Below are 9,934 nucleotides of genomic sequence, written 5' to 3'. Positions count from 1 at the left end.
GAGACACACACACAGAGATGATATTTATCATGTTTCAAGATAAACAATACTTTTCAAAAACTAAAACCATTGTTTCACAATTATTTTCAAGTTATATATAATTGGATGTATTCAGTTTCATAAAAATTTTATAAGATAAGATTTGCACTAATTATATACTATAAAATATTTTAATTTTTATTAAGAATATGTTTAACTAGTATTATATATATATATAGATATAATTGGTCATGTTTGAAGGATGGTGGGGATGATGAGAGAGAGATTGTTGTGCAGAGGGAGCAGTAGCATTAACCATCTCCACCAGTTTGCAGTAAATCTGACAGTTCTCAGATTTGGACAAAATGGCTTCCTCATTCATACTCTTCTAAATATTACTACATGTTTTCAAAGTAACACTATCATTTTCCAATGTAAAACTATCATTTATAACTTTCTTTATTATTATTTACTATTACACCTACTACTATGTTAAACCAGAAGAGCTTTTGGGATTAAAAAAAATAAAAAATGTTTTATAATATTAAATAAATAATTAACTGTTTTTTTTTATTTTGAGGGGTCAAACGCATACCGACCATCATCACCTGAGGATCTCAAGAAAAATGTATTAAGATAAATGAACGATTAATCTAAGATAAATCGTAATGTACTTTTAATCATCATGATATATACATTAAGTTCAGTCAAAGTGTAAAAGAATTCATCAAGATTATATAAATAAACACAACTATCAAAAAGATGTTATTATAACATTTATTACATTCGAATACTGAATAGTTATTTGAAAGTAAAATAATCTTCTATTAATGCACTCTCATCAAAACAATAAAAAATAAGAAAAAAAAAGTAAAAGAAAAAAATCAATTATTAATCGTATTGAAGTGAATTGTTCATTGGATTGGATTCACTAAGCCCAACTCAACCTATCCTAACATGGTATCAGAGTCATTTCGAGTCTATCCTAGCGAGTATTTGTTGGGTTTATCAGACCACCCGTCATCGGGCTGTTATCGGACCACCCATAACATATATCTCCACGCACGAGTTGGTAATCTCGACGTGAGGGGTGTGTTGGAAATCCCACATTAACTAGAGATTAGAGTCTTTCATAGTATATAAGTGGATGAAAACCACCTCACCTCATTGAGCCGGTTTTATGAGGTTGAGTTAAGCTTAAAGCACACTTCTTAACATTTTCAATTTAAATTTTACTGTTTAATCAATTTAAACTTAATCAACTTAATCAACTGTTTAATGAATTTATGTTTTTATAGGAATTAATTAATCAAGAGATAAGAGGTATAACAGAAAAATATTTAGAAGCTTTCATGAAAAATACAGTACTAGTTATAGGTTTTTACTTTCAATGTCAGAATCTTAAACAATGAAAAAATCGAGGGAATATGCTTAAAAAATATTTTTCAAAACTTTTTTAAATTCAAACGGTAAATAGTTTAAACTAAAATAAATTAATAAATTAATAGCACGTAATTTAAAATGAAAAGAGTATTCTTTAAATTTTATTTATGAAAACATTGCGCGTAAATAAAAAATATAATTAACACTCTTCTATAACTTCTTGGTATTTTTTTATACTATTTTTAATAAATATTTTCTTTCTAGACTCTTATTTTAAAAAATTTCTTACCGTCATCTCTATCACCGTATGAATAATAAATGAAAAAATATAATAAAAAAATAATTTGTGATAATAATAGTTATTGATATCGTTCAACTTCTAAAATGATAAACAAATAGAATTGAACATTTTACATGTCTGGTTTTAAATACTCGCAGTTCATTATTATATAAAAATGATAACTTATTTTACTAAAATTATTATATAAAAATAATAAATTATTTAACAAAAATAAAAGTGCTTATTACTTCCTTAATTTTCAATACTATCCTATTAGTGTTTGAACTTATATTGATATTTTTTAATCTTATACAGTCAATATTGCAATAAAATTCTCATTTATAATCTCTTTTAATTTTATATTAAATTCTTTTAACATAAGTTATAGAATTTGCTAAAATTGTTCCCATGGCTGATTTTCAAGCAATTAAAATTGAGTTTTTTTTTTGTTAATATTGCACATTATGTAAAAAACTACAAATGTTCAATCAATATTTTTATTTCTAATAAATCTTTCTTCCTTTATTAACATGGCTGATTTTAAAGTTACAAAAATATATTAAAAAACTATATAAGAACTTATGCTAATATGACATTTTTTTTTATCTATTTTGTTTATTCTCTCAATAACCTAAAATTAACAATCACATTCACTTTAATTTCAATTCCTATCACTTTAAATATTTTTTTTCCTCCCACATAATTAATTAACATCTTTAAATATATTTTTGGTTTTAATATAAAGTTATATTGCACCTTATTCCTCTAGATATCTATGGAATAGCATCATAAATTATATAGAGATAAGAAGAAAGTACCTATACCTTATTCTTCAATTGAGCACAAATAAAGATTTTTGTCCTTTTTACCTATTTCAATTCAAACTTGTTGATACTCAAATAGAAAACTAAGATAATAATTTCATTATCTTTACGTAGAAAGTAAATAGAAGTTTTGGAATCAACCATGAAAATTTGTATCAAGAATTTAGTGATTTTTGTTCTCATTTGACAAAGTTAGAAAGGAAAATATTATACTTATATTAAATTAATTAATTACATTAAAATTTACTATTATTAGTAACTAATCATGCAACTTTCAACTCATTCATACTGAACTGAGTTAAATTATCTTTTATCCTATTTAAAAGTAAAATAGTGGAGTGAGATTTTGATATTAATGAGTATTTAGTGATTTTTAGTATAAGAGTCTTATCATGAGTTTTTTTATAATTTGTATCAAACAATGTCATTATTTTAAAGATTTTCTTATCACCGATTTTATTTTAAGGCAAAGGTTTTATATGACTTATATTTTTTTATAGATTTTTATTTGTATTTCAATATTTTACAACTTAAAAAAATTATTATATTTTTATTAAGATTGAAAAATATTTTTAATTGTAACACTCTAAATTTAAGACTTTCTTTGTGCTACATCAATATATGATTTAGTTGACATATGTAAAACTATATGATGCTATGTGAAAATTACACACCATAAAAATTGTAAAAAAACAAATTCCACTGAACACTAGCTTAAATTTAGAAATAAAAAAATTTAAAATAATATTACATCAGCTAATTTAAATTAAATGACTTGTTTAAATAAAAAAAACATATAAAAAATTTTAAATAATAAATTTTTTATAAGAATTTAATTATTTTAAAAAATCTAAATTATAATTACATAATAATATATATTTTTTGTCCAAAAACGAAAATTTTATTTATATAATTATATCCTTGTGCTTTTTTCTATCTATTTAAAGTTACTTTCCCGTCTAACAAAAACTTCTTCAAATGATTTTATTTGAAACATAAAACCCATTTAATGTTACTTTTTATAATAATTCAAAGCATATAATATATATTATTTAATTAATGCTTTGAAGATACACTTTAGTTTTGTTGAATGAGATTTTAACCACCGTTGAACCAAGAATGACGTAGAATAGAACAAATTAAAGCATTTATATTTATTTGCTTAGAAAACTAAGGTTGAAAAGTATAACACATGGTAAGCATACGAATTTTTTGACATTCACACACGTAAGAAGCCTCCAGAAGTTTAACTCCCTCACCCAAATTCCACAAGCTATTTGTGAGGAAAGCTACGTGTGAGTGTGATGCAACCACACACCTACAAACCCTATACCTTCTAGTCACTATCTTTTCTCTTCTTTTTTTCATTTTCTTTCTAGGTCTAAATACTTTGTTATCAACATGCTTCAATTATTTAATGCCCATATTTATTTCAAAATTTCACATCTTCATGGTGGATGGAAACTTCAACTTTAACTTTTAAGTTGGTTCCGATCTCAGGTAAGAGAGATAACATCACTAGGATCAATCATCGCATCTGAGGTATTGTTTGTTTTGGAAGTTGGTGTCCGTCATGGTTATGTCTTTAAAAAGGGTTCAGTGAGTTAAAGGAAAAAAGTGTATTTAAATTTTCCTTAACATCAACTCTTAAACAATGTGAGACTATATTGGTCGTACTGAAACAAGCCCCCAATCGAAGTCTAAGGAGAGTGGATCCCCCTAGCTTAAAGGGCTTGAGACCATTTTTATCCTCACAGACGGTATCACTGTTCCGACCTCAAATTCGAGAGATAGAATCAATCATTGCATCAAAGATGTTGTCCGTTTTGAAGGTCAATGTTCCGTCACGGTTTTATCTTGAAAAAAGTCTCAATTGATCGAAGGAGGAAGATGTATTTAAATTGTCCTTAACCTCTACTACTTTTATAAAGTTTAGTTAGACTTAAAATTTGTTCATTACACGTAAATTAGAATAAAAATTGTGTTGTACATTAATTAATTTGAGCACGTCATGGAAGAAGCATTAAGAAAGGAGAAAACTAGCACCGATTATTGATCCACCCACTCCAATTAAAGTCGAATTAAAGAATTGGGCATGCAATATTTTTCCTATGTTTGAATGAATTGTGGTTTGTTATTATAAGAGAGTTTGGAGATGAGAATTGATAAGAAAAATGTGTGATAAAGTGGGAGATAAGTGAAAGTGACCTTAAAGGGCATTCACTCTTATCCTCCTAGGGTTAACTTGTGAAGGTGGAAAGAATTGGGACAAGTGGCTTTATTGTTGGAAAGTGGCCAAGGAGTTTTGTACAAAACAATTACGACAAATGGGCCTCCCCTTAGCTTGCTTTTGAGTTAGGGTGACCACTTTCTTTTCCTTTGTCCTTTAAAACTTCTCAATGGTCATGCCCTATCTCTAACTCTTTCCAAAAGGTTTCATCATCTATGTTTTCCACTTTCAAATTTCTTATAAATATCTTACAATTTTAACATCACTTTGATTCAATGATAAGTAAAATGGATATTTTTAAAGTTTTGAATTGAAAATGATATTTTGATTTCTTATGCAAAATATTTATAATTTATTAGTGTCGATATCGGTTAACTTGTGCATGAAACTGTATATTTATGAGTGATCCAATAATGATCCAAGAACAGATAGTCTGATAGGGTCAACAAATTCTCGATAGGATATGTTCTAGATAGATCTGATATCGTACTAGAGAGCGATCCTTATATTAATGAATAAAAAATTTTGGAGTTGAAAATAATATTTTAATCTTCTATATAAAATAATTATAATTTATTATTGTTGAGATCCGTTAATTCGTTCGTCAGACTATATATTCATGGATGGTCCAATAATGGTACGAGAACGAGTAGTCTGATAAAGCCAACAAATTTTGGTTAGAATATCTTCTAATTCGATTTGATGTGATATTAGGAAGCGGACTTTACATTAAAGAATAAAAAAATTATTAATAATAGAAACTACTTTAGATACCAATAGTCTTAAAATAGTATCTAATTTAGTCAATCTAATGACTATTTTTTTTGTCTCTAAATTTAGTTTCTATTTAATTATTTTCTTGTAACGTTAAACTTACCTCAACTTTACAAAATCATCCACAAAATAAGATTTGCACACACTTATATACTATAAAATTTTCTTATTTCTAATCTATGTGTGATATTCAACATTTATTTTTAGGAAGAAACAAAACATTACTCATTGTATTGGTTGTCAATATATTTGCAACAATTAATCTATTTAATATATATTATAATTTTTTTTATTAAACAATAATATAAAATATTTGATATTTTTAACCGTGTATAAACATCTTTCCTTATTAGATATCTTAATCTTTCGTTCCACTTACCACCTCTTCTTATCAAATCTCAACTTCAAAACCTCCTTTTTCCTTCTTTTTGCTTTCTTTTCAACCCTAAATTATAATCCCTTTTCTTCCCACTTTCCAAATGGATTCACATTTATCCAACAAAAGAAGTAAAGGAAACTTATATGAATGATACAAATAATTTTTTTTGACTAGTTTGGTACGTTAGAATTTAACTAATTTGAATAGAAATAAAACTTATTAATAATATCCACATACTTAAGTAATTAAAAATAATAATATTTATTCTCTAAAGCATAGTCTTAAAGAATTGGCACTTACCAAGTTACATTATGTGTGCTTTAGTTGTATGACGGTGGCTTGTGTGACCTTAGTTGGACAAAGTGAATCAATTAAATAAATTTTATTTTAAATTATGATAATAAATTACATTAAAAAATTATTAATTTATTTTGATTCATTAAAAATTTGATCCGATCCGATCCATTAACAAAACTTGAATCCAATCTTTCTCTTAATAATTTAAAATATATTATAAAGTTTTTACAATCATTTTATGCATGTGCACGAGGGTTCTATCTATTGTGTTGCTTATATAGGTGCACAAATGTAGCAATGCTATTATATTATATTCACTTGTTAGAAAGTTCTATATATACTCTTGTTCAATTATCCAAGCTCCTTTTGTATCATTTATATACGAAATTATCTATCAATTTTTTTTAAAAGTAATTATTTATAGATTTTTTTTCCATATATAACTATCTATGGATTTTTTTTCTCTATGAATTTTCAAAATTCATATATAACAGCTATGTAGCCAACTTTATCTATAATTATTTTTTATATGTAGTAATATATGGGAGGAATAGCACTAGGTTACCTTTTATGATGCAAAATCCTCAAATACTACAAATTAATTTATTAATTTTTTTATCCATTAAAAAATATAATAATATTTTATATATGATTTTTTTTATTATATATAAATTTCTAAAGTAAGTAATACTATTTTCTTAAATACATTCTAATAAAGTTTCTTTCAATTAAAAAATAGTTACAAATCTAACTTTATAATAGTTACAAATCTAATAATAGTTATGAACGTTACTGTATCTGAAAACGGAAAGGTAAAGCAAAGAGGGTGAAATCGTGATGAAGAACAGTAGTTGAAAGTGCTTATTTAGGGCACAAATTAGTAATGGGGGCCCACATGGGCTTTTTGGAGCCCAAAAAGGGTAGCATGGCACTGCATTAGACACAGACACCGTTTCACTGTGCTCAATTGGTGAATCTCTTTCGGAATCTTTTCTGCAGCAAAGTTTATGCCATCATCATCATCTCAAACACACCAATGAATCACCATAACCAAACTTTTTTTGCAATCACACGTATAATTTTACTTTACAAATTTTTTATATTTTTCAGATGTCAAACTTTCAACGTAAAAAGAATTTATAAATGGAGAATAACAAATCCCTTTCAATTTGATTTTTCAAATTTAAATAAATTTAAATCCTGGATTTAATTAGTAATATTGGATTAAAATTTTAATATATATATATAGTTAAATTAAAAATCTATTCTTTTTTAATTTGTTTATATGTTTATCAAATAACTTTTATTTGATAAAGATGCATATATTATTTTATTTTCTTTTATTACCTTTGGAAACTCCATATTCCAGTAATATATTTTATATGTTGGTGCCAATAAATATGTACGTATATAACTATTAAATATGAATACTTTGGTGAATTTAATCTTAATTCATTATATTACTATCTCTACTTATTCCAAAAATAAATTACGCCAATCTTAATGAATTTTGAGTACTATATTAATTGTTTAGCCACCACAATTATCCAAGATAAATACAATATATTAAAAAAAATTCTATTTTAATATATAATATATATATATATATATATATTTTGTACCATTTGAGATCGAGTGATCTTATGATGTACTGTACTCCGAAACGACATTCACGACAATAATGTATTAAGATAGGTAAATTTCTGATTGGTGCATAGACCCGATGATTTGTATGAGGATGATTTTATGAGATATTTATTTGGTATATCACGTGACTTTCTCTAAGTTAAGTTATGAGTGTTTTGTATAGTAATACATGAAATTATGTCTACTTAAAGTGATTAAAGTTATCATTGTGTATAAGAGTTGAACCAACCTAAAATGACTCATATTTATTAATTTTTTATTACCGATAAAAAAATAAATTAACATTTATAGAAAATCAAATAATACATATTTTAATCATGAAGACATATCTTAATTTTGCTCTAACATTAAAAGAATCCAGTAAAACCCTAAAAATATGTACAACCCTTAAAATATATTTATTTATTTATTTTGATTAATTATATTATAGAGTTGTTTAAGTTAAATTTTGTAAGCTAAATAATACACTGTCTCCATCGATATGATGCATCCCATTGAAATGAAAACACACCTAAAATTCCGGTTTAATATGATAATTAAGATTATGATGAGAAAGTCAGATTCCACTAATTTATTTAATGAAGCATTGATTTCTGAAGTTGCTACAGAGAGTGAAAATGGCAGTGATGAGTTATTTTCTGAACTATTTTTCAAATCAAACTATTAATTTCATTCTTAACACCTTCTCCCATTTCTGACACTAAACACGTTCCTTTCCTTAGTTTTCTTCAATTCAATTATTACACTTAATTACTATTAATTAATTATTATAATCCAATTCAACGAATCGCCGGCTAATAATCGTCACATTCTGCCGACTATTTTTTATTTAAATATATTAATGTAAGAACACGATTTGTTGATTTATCTCTTTTCAATTTTCTTTTCTCTTTGTTTTCAAGTTTTTGTTTCCTCTTCAATAACATTTTTAATTCAGGGTTTCAACTTTTAAAAAATATATATAATTTTAGTCTAATTCTTAATTTTGTATATGTTTTTTTTGGTGGATTGATTATGCTAAATGTTTCTGAATTTTCGAAGAAACTATGCAAATTTTGAATGTTTTTATTGGCATTTACAATAATCTAGATTCATGCTGTGATATTTTTTAAATAATATTAAAATTGTTTGTGATAGATAAATTCCAATATGTAGTCAAAACTCTAGTAATCACTCCTATATAGTTGTAGTTAACGATGGATTAGATTAATAATTACATGAAAATAAAATAATATATTTAAATAAAACAATTTTAATATATAATCTTTATATAAAATTATTGAAGTTTATTCTCTTTTTATACATATATCTATAAAAAAATTATACGAAACAATTATAACTTTTTAATCGGTTACAATATTTACTCTTGTTTTAAGAATGAAATGTCAAAAATAATAAATCTAACAATAAAGATGAAAAATCAAAACTCATCATTTTTTTTAAGATTTATTATTAATATTTTAAATAATTTTTATTTTATTTTACATTTTTAATAGACTTTTTGTATTATGTTCACAAAGTTTATCAGTATGCCATATGTGAGTGTAAGGTTTAATGTATATGTCATCTGTGAGATTTTTTTTTTTATTAAATGTAGATTACACTTTTTGTGACATTATAAGAGGACTATGGATAAAATATTATCTTTAGTATAAAGATTAAATATTTCCATTTTTTTTAATTTATTAAATTTTGATCGATATGGGTTAAGTTGATTTTATTATATGGATGTTACTTACATCACTAAACTCAATTTAAGTAAAAAAATATTGATTTCTCTCTTACTTTAATTGGTTACATATATTATTGAATGGATTGATTAATTTATTATTATATAAATAAATATTAAAAAATATCAATGTATTTTTTTAGATGTGGGTCACCCTATTTAACATGTGAATTTTGCAATTTAAAAACAAAATATAAACAGACTATAATTTACCTTAAAAATTAAGAATTACAAGATTTTGTCTCAACATATTTTGGAACTATAAAAATATATAAAACAAAAACAAAAACCTACTAACATTTGTCTTTGTATTAATTAAATATGAACCTATTAAATTATTGTATTCTAATTATGGTTCACATGTTATTGTATAAACAAAATTCTCTTTCATGAAGTTAAAGCTATCAACTAA

Source organism: Phaseolus vulgaris, chromosome 4, assembly GCF_051622355.1.
Source record: "Phaseolus vulgaris cultivar YP4 chromosome 4, ASM5162235v1, whole genome shotgun sequence".
In the NCBI taxonomy this organism is placed as follows: Eukaryota; Viridiplantae; Streptophyta; class Magnoliopsida; order Fabales; family Fabaceae; genus Phaseolus; species Phaseolus vulgaris.
This window is presented reverse-complemented; position numbering follows the sequence as displayed.